Source organism: Nyctereutes procyonoides, unplaced genomic scaffold (genome assembly GCF_905146905.1).
Source record: "Nyctereutes procyonoides isolate TBG_1078 unplaced genomic scaffold, NYPRO_anot_genome, whole genome shotgun sequence".
Lineage (NCBI taxonomy): Eukaryota > Metazoa > Chordata > Mammalia > Carnivora > Canidae > Nyctereutes > Nyctereutes procyonoides.
Window position 1 is genome coordinate 116,508,285 of NW_026575125.1, and position 16,006 is coordinate 116,524,290.

At 41.2% G+C, this 16,006-nt stretch overlaps 1 pseudogene; it reads left to right on the forward strand.

Moving 5' to 3' along the window:
* The first annotated feature begins 12,955 nt into the window (after positions 1-12,955).
* Positions 12,956-13,365, forward strand: LOC129518834 (60S ribosomal protein L31-like; annotated as a pseudogene).
* Positions 13,366-16,006: the final 2,641 nt, after the last annotated feature.

Consider the following 16,006-nt stretch of genomic DNA (forward strand, 5'->3'; position numbering starts at 1 on the left):
TATCAGATCAAGGGCTAGTTTCCAAGGTCTATAAAGAAGTTATTAAACTCAACAGCAAAGAAACAAACAATCCAATCATGAAATGGGTAAAAGACATGAACAGAAATCTCACAGAGGAAGACATAGACATGGCCAACAAGCATATGAGAAAATGCTCCACATCACTGGCCATCAGGGAAATACAAATAAAAACCACAATGAGATCCCACCTCACACCAGTGAGAATGGGGAAAATTAACAAGGCAGGAAACAACAAATGTTGGAGAGGATGCGGAGAAAAGGGGACCCTCTTACACTGTTGGTGGGAATGTGAACTGGTGCAGCCACTCTGGAAAACTGTGTGGAGGTTCCTCAAAGAGTTAAAAATAGACCTGCCCTATGACCCAGCAATTGCACTGTTGGGGATTTACCCCAAAGATACAGATGCAATGAAACGCCGGGACACCTGCACCCCGATGTTTCTAGCAGCCATGTCCACAATAGCCAAACTGTGGAAGGAGCCTCGGTGTCCATCGAAAGATGATGGATAAAGATGTGGTCTATGTATACGATGGAATATTCCTCAGCCATTAGAAACGACAAATACCCACCATTTGCTTCAACGTGGATGGAACTGGAGGGTATTATGCTGAGTGAAATGAGTCAATCGGAGAAGGACAAACATTATATGTTCTCATTCATTTGGGGAATATAAATAATAGTGAAAGGGAATAGAAGGGAAGGGAGAAGAAATGGGTAGGAAATATCAGAAAGGGAGACAGAACATAAAGACTCCTAACTCTGGGAAACGAACTAGGGGTGGTGGAAGGGGAGGAGGGCGGGGGTGGGGGTGAATGGGTGACGGGCACTGAGGGGGGCACTTGACAGGATGAGCCCTGAGTGTTATTCTGTATGTTGGCAAATTGAACACCAATAAAAAATTTATTATTAAAAAAACTTAAAAAAAGAAAAATTTTTAAAAAGTACAATATTTTGATATGATACATTTCTATGTTGTATTATGGTTGCCATTGTAGATAGTTAGCACCTGTATCATATCACACAATTATAACTATCATTTCCTTTTGTGGTGTGAAAATTAAGATCTATCTGTTTTTCACTGTTCCCACATATGTTTTTCTAATTTTACCATAATATTACATATCTATAAACTATATATAATATTCTGTTGTGTGCTTTTAAACTTTATGTAAATGGCAATATACTCTAGCCTTTGCAAAGGTTATGTTCTTCAGTCAGTGTTTATGTTCTGGTGATTTTTCATGTTGACACATGTAGCCTATTGTTCATTCATTTTAATTGTTTTATGAATACGTCTCAATGTATTGATCCATTCCTCTGTTTCTTCTTTCCAATATTTTGCCATGAAACATTGCAATGAAAATTTATGTACACATCTTGAGCACTGTGAACAAGTGTTTTTCTAGGATATTTCTTTCTTAGACCTGGAATTGCAATGTGTTTGTTTTCAACTCTACCAGCTATTGCTGCATTGCCTTCCTAAGTGGTACTAGTTTCTGCTCTTACCAGCTGTTTATGAGAATTTCTGTTTCTTCATCTCTTTGAGATACTTTGTATTTCTTGGATTACTAGTAAGGTTGGCCATATTTCTATAAGTTCAGTAGCCATTAAGTTTCTACTATTGGTAAATTCCTGTTAATATTCATTATCCTTTTTCAGTTATTTATCATTTTCTTATTGTTATTATGAGTTCTTTATTAATTCTGGATATTGATATTTACAAGTTATATATACATAATACATATTTTCTTCCTCCTGTGGCTTTTCATTCTGTTTATGATGCCTTTAGTTGAGTAGATAGTTTATCATATTTTTAAGATGGTAAAAAATGATCAATCATTTCTTTTATGGTTTATGTTTTTTTATTTGATTGGGAATCCGTTCCTAAATTTGAGGCCATTAATGATATTCACCTATATTTTCTCATAAAAATTTAAAATTTGCTTTTCATATTTATGACTCTTGTTCACCAAGATTTATTTTTGCACTTGGTTTGAGGTACAGATATATACATTTATACTCGCATTAGCTTTAATGTGCATAATCAATTTTCCCAATATCATTTATTAAATAGTTATTCATTTCCCCAATGACTTGTAGCTCTATCTCTATTGTATATCAAGTTTTCATACATGTGTGGATTTGTATTTGAGCTCATTATATGGTCTCATTGATCTGTCTATCCCTAATATCACATTGTCATGTAAACTTATAATAAGCCTTGATATCTGGTAGGAAAATCTCCCACCTTATTTTATTCTTCAGCATTTTTTTTTTATTTTTTTAATTTTTTTTTTATTCTTCAGCATTTTGTTGTTTATTTTGGGCCCTTTGCTCTTCTGTATGAATTTTTAAAATTAGCTCCTCATGTACCATAAAAAAATTGAAAGTGCATTGAATATATAGAGCAATCTGGAGAATTGTCATCTTTATGATATTGAGTTTTACATCCATGAGCCTAGTGTATCTTTTTCCCCATTACTTAGGTCATCTTTTATGGTTCTTTAAACAATATTGTAGAATTTTATCTACAACAATTTTTTCTAAGTATCTTGCATATACTCTCATAGACTTATTATCTAAGCACCTTATAATTTCTGTTGCTACTATAAATGGCATATTTTAAATTATATTTTCTAATTGTGTGTTTTCATTATTCACTTTCCAACCCATTGTAACAAGGCTGTCCCTTATTATTCTGCTAACGTAACTCTCATTTATAGTTCCCAACTAAAAAAGTCAAATGGACACATTGCAGGCTTTAATTTTTGTGGCATTTAATGTTCTTGACAACTTCCTTATTCTTGAAACAACTCTTTCCTCCTTTGTCTTCATAAAACCATATTCCTGGTTTTCCTCCAACTTCTTATCAGTCTCCTTTAGAAGTCCTTACACTTCTTTCCAAATATTTGTCTCCTGGGGTGCTGTTGACTCTTTCTTCCTTGATTATGGGAGACCTAGCATTGCATGGCATCAATGACTCTAACTATACACTGAATCTACATAAAACTCCATTCAAAACCTCCATCTTGAGATCCAGACCTATAGATCCCATCACTTCCTGGAATCTCTGCTTGGGTATAGCATAGACTTCCTAGACTCAACATGTCCCAAATTGAACTCAACATTTTCCCCTCTCTTTTTTTAAATTTAAATTCAAGTAGCCAACAGATGGTACATCATTAATTTCAGATGTAGTGTTCAATAATTCATCAGTTATGTATAACATCCAGTGCTCATCCCACCATGTGCCCTCCTTAATGCCCATCACCCATTTACCCCATACCCACCACCCCTCCAGCCACCCTCAGTTTGTTTCCTATAGTTAAGACCCTCTCATGGTTTGTCTCCTTCTCTGATGACTTCCCATTCCGTTTTCCCTCCCTTCCCCAGTGATCTTCTGTGCTATTTCTTATATTCGACATATGAGTGAAACCATATGACAATTGTCTTCCTCTGATTGACTTATTCAGTCAGCACAATACCCTTCAGTTCCATCCACGTTGATGTAAATGGTAAGTACTCATCCTTTCTTTTTTTAATTTTTTTTAAATTTTTATTTATTTATGATAGTCACATAGAATGAGAGAGAGAGAGGCAGAGACACAGGCAGAGGGAGAAGCAGGCTCCATGCACCGGGAGCCCGACATGGGATTCGATCCCGGGTCTCCAGGATCGCGCCCTGGGCCAAAGGCAGGCGCCAAACCGCTACGCCACCCAGGGATCCCAGTACTCATCCTTTCTGATGGCTGAGTAATATTCCATTGTGTGTGTGTGTGTGTGTGTGTGTGTGTGTGTGTATACACGCACCACATCTCCTTTATCCATTCATCTGTTGGACATCTTGGCTCTTTCCACAGTTTGGCTACTGTGGACATTGCTGCTATGAACATTGGGGTGCAGATGTCCCATTGGATCACTACATTTATATCTTTGGGGTGAATCCTTAGTAGTGAAATTGCTGGATCATAGAGTAGCTCTAATTTTAACTTCTTGAGGAACCTCCATACTGTTTTCCAGAGTGGCTGTACCACCTTGAATTCCCACCAACAGTCCAACATTTGTTGGAGAATTTTAGCCATTCTGACTGGTATGAGGTGGTATCTCATTGTGGTTTTGATTTGTTTTTCTCTGATGCCCAATGATGTTGAGCATTTTTTCATGTGTCTGTTAGCCATTCGTATGTCTCCTTTGGAGAAATATCTATTCATGTCTTCTGCTCATTTTTTGACTGGATTATTTGTTTTTTGAGTGTTAAGTGTGATAAGTTCTATATAGATCTTGGATACTAGCCCTTTATCTGATATGTCATTTGCAAATATCTTCTCCCATTCCGTAGGTCTCTTTTTAGTTTTGTTGACTGTTTCCTTTGCTGTGCAGGAGCTTTTTATCTCTATGAAATCCCAATTGTGGCTCAGTCATGATCAAAGGGTCTTCGGATGGAGCCTCACATTGGGCTCCCAGGTCAGCAGGGAGCTTGCTTCTCCATCTCCTCCCTGCTCATTCTCTCTCTCCCTCTTTTCCCTGTCTCTCTCTCAAATAAACATTTCCCCCTTTCAATCTGCCTTCCTTCTTGTGTTCCCAATATCCATGAATAAGTCCACCAGCCATTCAGGTGCTCAAGCAAGAAACTTGGGGATCATCTTTTACTCCTCCATCCTCTTCACTTCAGCACTTGCTCTGCAGATCCTACTTTAATATAGTTGTCAGAGTGAACATTCCAAAATGCAATATAATATCACTCTCCTGTTGAAAACTCTTCACAGTTCTCTATAACCTGACTTTCAGGGCCTTTCATGTTTTAATTCTGCTTATGTTAACATTGCCTTCCCCAAGTAGGCCCTTGCAGATCTTTCCAGCCTCAACTCAGCCAATGTCTGAGTCTTTGTTTTTCCTATCATGGTTAATGACACCTCACTTCGGTTACCCAGGCCAGAAGCCCAGAGGTGGTCTTTGGTTTATAGCTCTTTATTCATCCAATTAGTCTCCAAATCCTATGCATTTTTTGTTCATTCATTTATACATCCACCTATCCCCTCATCAGATATTTGAAGTAACTCCTAGAAGGAAGAACAACACTATTTCCAGTTCACTGGAGGCTCCGGTCAGAGTGGACTGAAAGTCATGAAGATAGGATCCCAAACTGCCTAATCTGCTCAATGATCCTGAGTTTATCCTCCTTGAGGTAGTCGTAGTCCAGGGCCAGCTGATAAGGTCATCCACAAACAGGTGTCTGACATCACATCCAAATGCTAGCCTCTAACCAAACGCACTCGTGTCAAAAAGTTGTAGATCCAGGAAAACTTGGCTGAACTGGAAGGTGGTCAGTGAGGTCTTGTAGAAAGTACATTGAATCGGGATTCAGGGAAACCAGACTAGTTCCTTTTCTGAGAGCCATCAGTGTTGTTATATCTCTGAACTTCAGCTTCCTCAGCTCTGTTTTAGGGAAAGAAAGCAGGGGCCTGCACAGCCTATTTCACAGACCATTCTAAAAGAGCACTGAGAAGAGATAGGAGCTTGCCTTGTGGTTTATCTAGGAACTGATCTTATCCTCCTGACCACAATGCAAGCTCCTTAATTTCAAGGACTGTTATTTTCTCATTTGCTCATTCATTTATTTATTCTATCAGTCAACACATCTTTATGAATTGCCTACTCTGTTCCACCAAGTACTGGGGGTAGCAGTGACTAAGACAGACAAAAATCCCAACTTTCACAGCCTCATTACTTGCAAAGACAAACAGTCATGATTACCTTTCACTGATGTGAGCTGTGAAAAGAGGAACACAGAGAAGGGGCTACCCTGATGCTCTCCCAGCCCACCCAGCAGAGGGTAGGGTGGCCTCTCTGAAATCATCCTTATCAGAGTGCTTTACTCTGTCCCACATGGTACTCTATATGAACTTAACGTGAACATGTGCAAGATACCAGGAGCAGTCACCATGAGCTACAAAGCCAGCTGTAAAAAAATAAGCTTTACTATTCAGCAGACATTTATGAAGTCCTCTTTTTGTACCATGAAGTATTTTAGATGAATAAGATATTATTTTTATACCACCAAGCTTACAGTCCTGTGGATTTGTTATGGATTCTTTTAAATAGTGACCCACAAGTGAAATGCAAAGTATTAATAACTATGGTTACTTTTGATAGGTGAAACTAGAGATGTTTTTGGTCTCATCCTTCCATGTTTTTCAAGTGCTCTATAATGAGCATTTGTTACTTTAACTATTTAAAAGATAAAACAAGAGAAAAAGCAACCCATACATTCTGCAACTGTATGCCAAAACAGGTCATATTTCAAACTAATTTGAGAAGCTTGATTTGTTGTTGGAGTCTGAGCTAGTGCCATTCATAAATTTCCATTTTCAAGTCTTTGGTTTTTAGTTACCAGGGAAAGTACAAAGCAATTAGAAATGCACCTTTAAAACTGTATGGAAATATGGAACTCGTGTGTACAACTCATGAAAAATAAAAGTTCATAAAAATGGTATGAAAAACACCCACCTATCAAACGCACAAGAAAAATATTTTGTCTCTTTTCCCCTAACAAGAAAAGAATTAGAATAAAGGTAATCATTATAAGTATTTTAGAAAGGGTGATGAGAAATAATATACTAGAAAAGATGAAAGGAAATCATTACATAGAGGAAGCAAAAATCCCTAAAGAAAAGGAAACAAATAAGCAAAGAGCAAGGAGGGGAAGGGAGGGAGAAGATGGGCTAAGAGATGTTAACATTTAGAAATAGACAGGAGGAAGACTCGGAAACAGACATGTTAGGGCCCCCATGGATTGACAATAGTGCCAGAGAGTGTATTTAATATAAAAACAAGTGGATAAATAACAATTAGGTATCTTAGAGTTTTGTAAGCAATAAAGAAAGATCAAGAATCTAAAGCAAAAGAGATGGGCTCTAAGGCAGTCTCTTGAAGCATTGAGGCACAACAGTGATAGGGCATTGAACAACCTGCTTGGCACCTGAAAAGAAGGGTGGCCCTGAGTTGGGAGAATCAGTTCTTTGTCATTGAATCCAAGGATGATAAGTTCAAGCCACTACACAAGGTGCCAAGAGAAAAGCTATACATTGGAATCAGGTCTGGGAGTTGCAAAGTGAGTTCACACCCACTAGATCAGTAGATTGCTAAACCATCCTTAACTATCCATGAGGTGGTTAGGATATTACCTGCCCCCATTTTTACAGGTGGACAAACTGAGGCCAGTAACATGGCTTCCCCATAATCATGCAATGGCTGGACTAGACAAAAGTCCACCTTCTAGGGTGGAAGCCCTTCTCTGCACACTCATTTATCTCAAAATGAATTGACCTTGAGTAGGGCTGTACATGCACCAAGTAATTAACCACTCATCACAGCACAGCACAGTGAGGGATCCCCTCTCTCTTTACATACCCCACTGTAACTCCCCACTCATGCACACATTGAGGCTGAATTAACCCTGGTCCAACCTTGAGCTCTCCTAGACTAGGATGGAATTAAGGTTCTGGTGATGATGTATGTCCCTCAGACAGAAAGCACAATGCCTCCAGGTACTGACGGAGCCCGGGAGGCATATCCTAGAAGCATCAGGACTGCTCTGACCTCCCTGTCTTAGGGATAATTGTGGGCACCGGACCACACAGAACACTTGGGGACATGAGAAGCTAGTCTGAGTAGAGGCCTGTGGCAGGGCTTCCAAGTGTCTCCTCTGTGTACTAGGGGAGGGAAGCACTGATTGCAGACTTGAATCTTTCACTAATTCACAGGGAAAGGAAAAGCTTGGTTCAGAGATGCAGGCCACAGAGATGTCACATCTAAGGTAAATGTGAGAAGGCAGGACCATTTTCCACTGAGTGAATATCCATTCTTGGAGTCTATAAGGAAACTTAACATATTGGACAGAAGGCTTTGCAGAGGAAAAGAAAACAAGTTCTTTTCTTATTTTTCTTTAGACACACATGCACTATAGCTCTGCCTCAACAGTCCTTATCTGTCATGTTCTCCTTCAGGGAAGGGGCACAGTGAGGCAAGAGGAACCCAAGCCAGGAGGGGAGGACCAGAGCTCTATGGTCCAACCCCAGTGCAGCCACAAGGCCTTTTGTGTGACACTGTCTTTGACCTAACACCTCCAAGCTCTCTTTTCCCTCTCTTCAAATGGGATAGTCATGCCTACTCCTCAGGGTTATTATAAATAGGAGGACAGGAGAAAACAGGTTGCAGACCCCTTAGGGTGAGAGGCTGTTGCAGCAGGTGTGAGCGCAGGGGCTCCCCTACCTCCAGGGAGATAGAGAAAGTGAGGCTCTGAGAAGGAAGCACTTGCCCAAATTCACCAAGAAAGCCAGAGGCTAGTGATGAACATGGGCACATGGCCCATGAGCCCAGGCTGCATGTGGCACCTGGTGAAGCTGGCATCATCACACTGAGAGCGTATAGCTAGGAACGGGCTGGGCGGCTGCTTGCGAGAAATAAAGAGCCTCTGCCAACACCCTTCCTTTCTCTGCCAGGGAAGGAAATGAGAGAACTGGGCTTCATTTACCTATTTCAGTTTCCAAAACTTCCAACGGTCTTTAGGCAGTAAAGGAGCAGCTGATTTTTTTAATCGAAGGAAAGAAAAGAGAAAAGAGTGCAAGACATGGCCAAGTATGCATCCTACTCCCTCCAGACACATAGCTTTGACTCCACACCCTTCATCAAGGAGAGGGGCTATCTCCTAGATGACAGCATCCTGCAACCAACCACAGGCAAAGGCAGCTCAGCTGCAAAGCCCTTATTTCCTGAGTCTCTGCCCTAAAAGGGAAACATCCCATGTCATGCAAGAGCGCCTTCTGTGAGGCCCCTAATTCCATTTATCCTCTGTATACTATTGGATTTTGGTCCCAATTATCATAAGTGCATATTTATCAGGTTATTTTATTTAAGAAATAAAGGAACAAGCTAGCTATGAAGCAATTAAGATAATTGATTGCTTTTGACATTTCAATGCACACAACTTCCTTAATTTGTATCCCAGGCCTCTAAAATCCCTGTGCCCCAGGCTCCTTCTCCCAGAAAGAGTCCCACAGTTCTTTCTAAGGCCTCACCTGCCCATACTCACTCCCAGCAGCTCTACTCTTGTCCTTGGCTCCTTTGGTACCTCCCTTAGGCAGTAGTAGCATCCATATGAATGTCACAGTGGATTTATAAGGCTTTGCAGGTATTAGCCCATGAGACCTCAGCACCTCTGAGTGGGTGGCAGAGGGACCCAGTTTATAGAACAGGAAATTGAAACTTAGAAAGGTATGCAACAGAACTGAAAGTACACTCACAGGGGAGGAGCTAAAAGTCAACACCAGGTCCTTGGCCTCCTAGCTGCCTCCTGCATCCTTGGCAATGCTGGGACTACATGGAGATTCCAAAAGACTTGTCTTTTTGTTGTTGTTGCTATAATTAAGGCTTCCTTGGAATCACAGTGTGTAATGCTACATGACAAAGGAATACTTTTATGTTTTTCACAGCCATGATCAAAGCAGCATTGTTCACAATAGCTGGAAGAGGTAGGGATGCCTGGGTGGCTCAGCGGTTAGGCTGAGTGTCTGCCTTTGGCTCAGGGTGTGATCCCGAGGTCCTGGGATGGAGTCCCGGATTGGGCTCCCTGCAGGGAACCTGCTTCTTCCTCTGCCTATGTCTCTGCCTCTCTGTGTCTCTCATGAATAAGTAAATAAAATCGTAAAAAAATATCTGGAAGGTGGATACAACCCAACTATCCATTGACAGATGAATGGACAAGCAAATGTGATCTATCCATACAATGGAATATTATCTAGCCTTTAAAAGAAAGGAAATGCTGACATATGTTACAATATGGGTGAACCTTGAAAACATTATATTCAGTGAAGAAGTCAGACATAAAAAGACAAATACTATATAGTTCCACTTACATGAATACCTAGAGGAGTCGAATTCATGGAGACAGAAAGATGTCAGGGTCTGGGGAAAGGAGGATTGAGCAGTTAGTGTTTAAGGAAGATGAGAAGAGTTCTGGAGACTTAACATTCACACTGTTGTGCAGTCATCACCACCAGCCATCTCCAGAACTCTTCCTGTCATTGTGAATTTACATGTGTTTTTTTTAAGATTTTATTTATTCATTCATGAAAGACACAGAGAGAGGCAGAGACATAGGCAGAGGAAGAAGCAGGCTCCTCACAGGGAGCCTGATGCAGGACTTGATCCCCAGACTAGGATCAAAGGCAGCCAAAGGCAGACACTCAATCACTGAGCTACCCAGGTGTCCCAAGTTTACATGTTTAAGCCTTTACTGTGCTTTTGAAAGGGAGTGAAATTTGATGTACATGGCTATTCTATCGTCTTTACCTGAAGCTCAAGCTGAGATGAAAATGACTAATAGAAGAAACCAGAAGAAGCCAGAAGGAAAGAATTTCAGAAAGAAGGAACAGCATTAGTAAGGTCTTGGAGCTATACAACAGTATGGTGTGTGTGGGACACCTAGGTCTTGGAAGGCCCATGCTCTTCTCAGTGCCCTATGGTGACATTCCTTCAAAGGGAAGGGCTTGGGAACCTGTGCATGGCCCCACTGCTGTCTGAGGAGCTATGAACCATGAGTCACTGGTGTGGCTTGAGCTCTAGCTGGAACAGTATGACCTGGACCACCACTTTCCATAGCAGGGGCTTCTGTCTGTTTTGATCGGCCTAGTTGAGTGAATCAAGGAATGGGCTGACTCCCTCACTTACTTGAAATTTGACATTTAGAGGTTTTTTTCTAATAATATCTCAATTAGAATTGCTTTGATAAACATATAGCTATGAAATAGTTTAAATGGTTAAAAATGCACCTAGAGATCTACATACGTTGTACTTGTCTTCAGGGTTTCTGCCACACTTTTTCATAAAGAAAATGTAAACTGCAACTGCAGTGGTTATTTGGAAAGGCTCTTTCAGTTCCTTTTAAACTCTCAAGACCTGTTGCTTTAACTATCGTAACCTAACCTAACCCAATCTAACATAGCATTTCAGAAATAACCAACATAAAATTTAACCATCCAATGGCAAAGAGCAGTATAAAAAAATTGTCTGCTTGGTTGCCGGGCTGGGACTAAGGTGAGGTGAGTGAGGCACAACTTTTAAGGAGGGGCGTGTCAGGATAAATAACACTGTAATGCAAAATTTTAAAGACTTCAAATTAGGAAACTCTGCCCCTGAATGTAAATGGAGTTTGATCAGCTGAGATGAAGAAGGCATGAGTGTGCAAGTGCAAGACTGGCTATTTCAGAATTTGATGCATTGTTCACCATGAATTTCTTTGCACTAATCTGGACTTCAATATATTGCATTAAAATATTATTCTATCTTGATTACTGAGGTTTTGGGCCCCATCTTAAATTATGCACCCAAGGATGAGGGCCTCCTTCACCTCATCCTAGTCCTGGACCTACTTGGTCAAAAATTACTTAAATCTGTTCTCCTCCAAAGGCCTCCATCCCTCACCCTGAGGCCATAGGCCCTGAATGTAGAAAGGAACCATAGGCAGCGTAGGTCTTCCTCAGTTAAAACCATGGGCTTTCCCCAACCTATAACTCAAAGGCAGAGGTCAATCTCTCCTCAGAAACAGCTAAAGGGAATAGAATATCAGATTATGAATCTTGCCTGCATATGGTACTCTCAATACTCATCAATCTTTCCTTTTTCCTTTGTGATACCCAAGTCCCAGCTGAAATCAAAATTTGGATTTTCAAACTATTAAATACAAGGACCAAAACCCTATTTAATTATGACATATACATTAAATCCAACCTTGAGAGATAGACAAATGGGACAATTTGAGTGGAATGTGCATACATACAGATACGTCCCCCAGGTTTTGGCAAAAACTACCTTAGACTCAGGTGAAATCCTAGCTCTTTGTCAAACTTTTTCAATTTATACCATTTGAATATTTTCTTCTTTTTTTTTTTATAAATTAATTTTTATTGGTGCTCAATTTACCAACATACAGAATAACACCCAGTGCTCATCCCGTCAAGTGTCCCCCTCCGTGCCCGTCACCCATTCACCCCCACCCCCCGCCCTCCTCCCCTTCCACCACCCCTAGTTCATTTCCCAGAGTTAGAAGTCTTTATGTTCTGTGTCCCTTTCTGGTATCTCCCATATCAGATAAAGGGCTAGTTTCCAAAATCTATAAAGAACTTATTAAACTCAACACCAAAGAAACAAACAATCCAATCATGAAATGGGCAAAAGACATGAAGAGAAATCTCACAGAGGAAGACATAGACATGGCCAACATGCACATGAGAAAATGCTCTGCATCACTTGCCATCAGGGAAATACAAATCAAAACCACAATGAGATACCACCTCACACCAGTGAGAATGGGGAAAATTAACAAGGCAGGAAACAACAAATGTTGGAGAGGATGCGGAGAAAAGGGAACCCTCTTACACTGTTGGTGGGAATGTGAACTGGTGCAGCCACTCTGGAAAACTGTGTGGAGGTTCCTCAAAGAATTAAAAATAGACCTGCCCTACGACCCAGCAATTGCACTGTTAGGGATTTACCCCGAAGATTCAGATGCAATGAAACGCCGGGGCACCTGCACCCCGATGTTTCTAGCAGCCATGTCCACAATAGCCAAACTGTGGAAGGAGCCTCGGTGCCCATCGAAACATTTGAATATTTTCTAAAGAGATTTGACCTCTTGAAAGTTCTAGCAATAGAAAGCTACTTTAGTCTCCATGCAGCTCAATATTATTACGCCACATGGTGCCAAAACAAGACTTTAGGGCTACAGTTAGAGGATTTTTTTCATCCCCTGGTTTTAGAACACAGACAAAATTGATTGGAGGCATACGTGTATCCTATACACGGAAGAGCTGATGAGTCTCCTAAGACATCTAGAGATGTCTTTGAAATGTGAAGCTGACTTCCTTTCCAACTAGGGCCTGGCAGAATGGCTCCTGCAAAGAAGGGTGGTGAGAAGAAGGGCCATCCCGCCATCAAGGAGGTAGTGACCAAAAAATACACCATCAACATCCACAAACCTATCCATGGAGTGGGTTTTAAGAAGCGTGCCCTTAGGGCACTCAAAGAGATCCGGAAATTTGCCATGAAGGAGATGGGAACTCCAGATGTGTGCATTGATACCAGGCTCAACAAAACTGTCTGAGCCAAAGGAATAAGGAATGTTCCATGCCATATCTGTGTGCAGTTGTCCAGAAAACTAACGAGGATGAAGATTCACCAGACAAGCTCTACACGCTGGTTACCTACATACCTGTCACCACTTTCAAAAATCTACAGACTGTTAATGTGGATGAGAACTAATCGCTGATTGTCAAATAAAGGTATAAAACTGCAGAAAATAAAAATAAAATGTGAAGCTGATAACATTTGTGGTGATGGGCATACATCCTTTACACAATGCACACAATTGCTTTCTCGGCTCCAATGACTTCCTTAATGCCATTGTAGTCTCCTAAGTAAATGAGCTTTTTTTTTTTTCTAATAAAAAGCAATTTGTCTAATGAGCAGGGTTGGCTGGGCACTGAGGAAACACAGCATGTGATTAAAATTACACTAGCAGAAGAAAACATACCGATTGAGTTGTTGGCAGCTCCCACTCTCCTTAACCTCATTTAAGTCTTTGTCCTTCCTGAGAATGGAATTGTAACTGCTCACTGGGTACAGCAGTGTGAAGCACTGTCATGCCTTCTGATGACACCCCAACCAGGGTGAGTGGAATTTACTGGATTATGAGGCCCCAGAAAAGAGGAATGAAGACAAGCCTTATCCATGAGTGGGCTGGGCTTGGGGGCCAGCTCCAGAAACAGAAAGGTGGAGCATGGTACCAGGAGAACATCAAGCCATTCACACTGAAAAAACAGATCCCAGGTAAGCATGACAATTTAGGAACAGGCAAGTTCAGAGTCTCAGGACAAACTGACCAGATTTTCTTTAACAATTATGTTTGATGCTAACTATACTAGAATTAAATAAAAAAAAAAAACAGGTTTGAAGCCAAGATCTGGGGAAAGGGTTGATGGCGAGAGAAAGAACAGATTAATATTTGAGATTTGTTACTTGAAATATCTACCCTGATGTTTTAGAAGACGTTGAAAACAAAACTAAATAGCCAGGTAGCTAATACAATATGGAGGGGTCACCAGTCTTGTAGTTGGTAACTGGAATTAGAGTTTAGGAAAATCAAAGTAGGATTCATGCTGGGCTCACTAAACAAAATGCATTTGGTCAACTTGTCAGCAAATAGAAGGGGGCTCACTCATTATGTCGGCTTTGAAAGAAGGACTCAGGCCATGGAAGACAGCTGGGCAAAAGGATGGCTTGGCTCTTGTTTTAGAGGAACTAACCACATCCTAGGACAGGGCCACAGCTCTGGACATAAAATTCAGCTGTAACAACTCAGACAGGAAGCAGAGCTTGCTCTCCACTGGACCTGGGCTTGAGACTTGGGAGTAAGGTAGGGCAAAGCTGGAGTGGGGCAGGGGGACTGGGTGCTGCATCTGGCTGCTGCTACCACTCCTCCTTTGGGACGCAGTCGTCCCATTACCAGGTGTGTGACCAGATGGGCACAGCTCCGGGCAGAGCATAACTTCTGAGGGTACCACTCAGGGACTTACCCCTGTAAGTTTGTTTCCTAGAGATGCTGGAACAAAGCATCATAAACTTGGTGGCTTACAAACACAGAACTTTATTCTCTCACAGTTCTGGAGGCTAGAATTCTAAAATCAAGGGTCAGCAGAGCCAAGCTCTGTCTGAGGGCTGTAGGAGAGAATCCTTCCTCGCCTCTTCCTGCTTCTGGTGGCCCCTGATGTCCCTTGGCTTTTGGCGGCATCCTTCCATCTTTATATCATCTTTTCCCTTCTGTGTCTTCTCTTCTGTGATAAGGACATCCTAGAGCCAAGATGATCTCATCTTGAGATCTTTAATTACATCTGCAAACATTCTTTTTCTAAATTAGTTCACATCCACAGGTTTGGGGTAGACATATCTTTTGAATGACCACAATTCAGCCCACCACACCTTGGATTTTGAGTCCCCCAATTGTCACACATTCCTCTGTGGGCAGGATGCATCAGTGTGGTTGTTGGTGTGGTGCAGCTGCACAGACCCATTCTTTCCAAGTGTTTAAAATCCTAAGGAGAACCAAGAATGCTGCTTGGTGGGCCATGATATGGCAAGACAGTTGGCTTTTCGGTGCACATCAATGGATTTTCCTTCCTTCCATTGGTCTTTATCTCTGAGATTCTATAAATCAGTTCCTTAGAATTTGACTGATGTTAGCCACCTCTTCAATATTCAGCAGACTTTGTCCTGGGGAATTAGTTGAAGGAGACTGACCCCCAGATAAGTGTTCTTCAGCCATGCCATGGCTCCTGGCACAGAGCAAGCACCAAGAAATCTTTGTGGGAGATGGAAGGAAGAACAGAAGAAAGGGAGGAAGGAAGGAAAAGGCAGATGGGAAAACAGGCAGTTTCCATTTGTCCCTCCAACTTTAAGCCCTTCAAGCCCTTCCTAGTACTGGTCTCCAGCATGAGTCTTATCACACTGCAACTGTCATGTCAGTCATGTTGGCTCTAATGGATGTGAATCATGCCAAATGCTTTTCAGATAGCTTTACAATCTTCTGGAAAAACAATTGTTCCTCCATTCATAACTAAAGGAGTGCTTTATTGGAGAGCAGGGCATTCACCTCTGCATTTGCACTTCTGTTCCTTCTAAATTAGGGGATACATGTGGTACAAAGATCCTGGGTTTGAGAGTCTGTATATTTAGGTTCTAGTCTCAGCTGGATCATTACCAAGGTGTGTGACCCTGACCACAACTCTTTCCTCTCTGGGCTCTGGTTTCTTTTTTTTTTTTAATATATAAAATGAAGGATTAGACCAAGTGACTTCTGAAGACACTTCTACAACTTAGTCTTTTTACCTCTCCATTAATGAAACTGCTTTGCACAGGTCAAAACCAAGCTGAA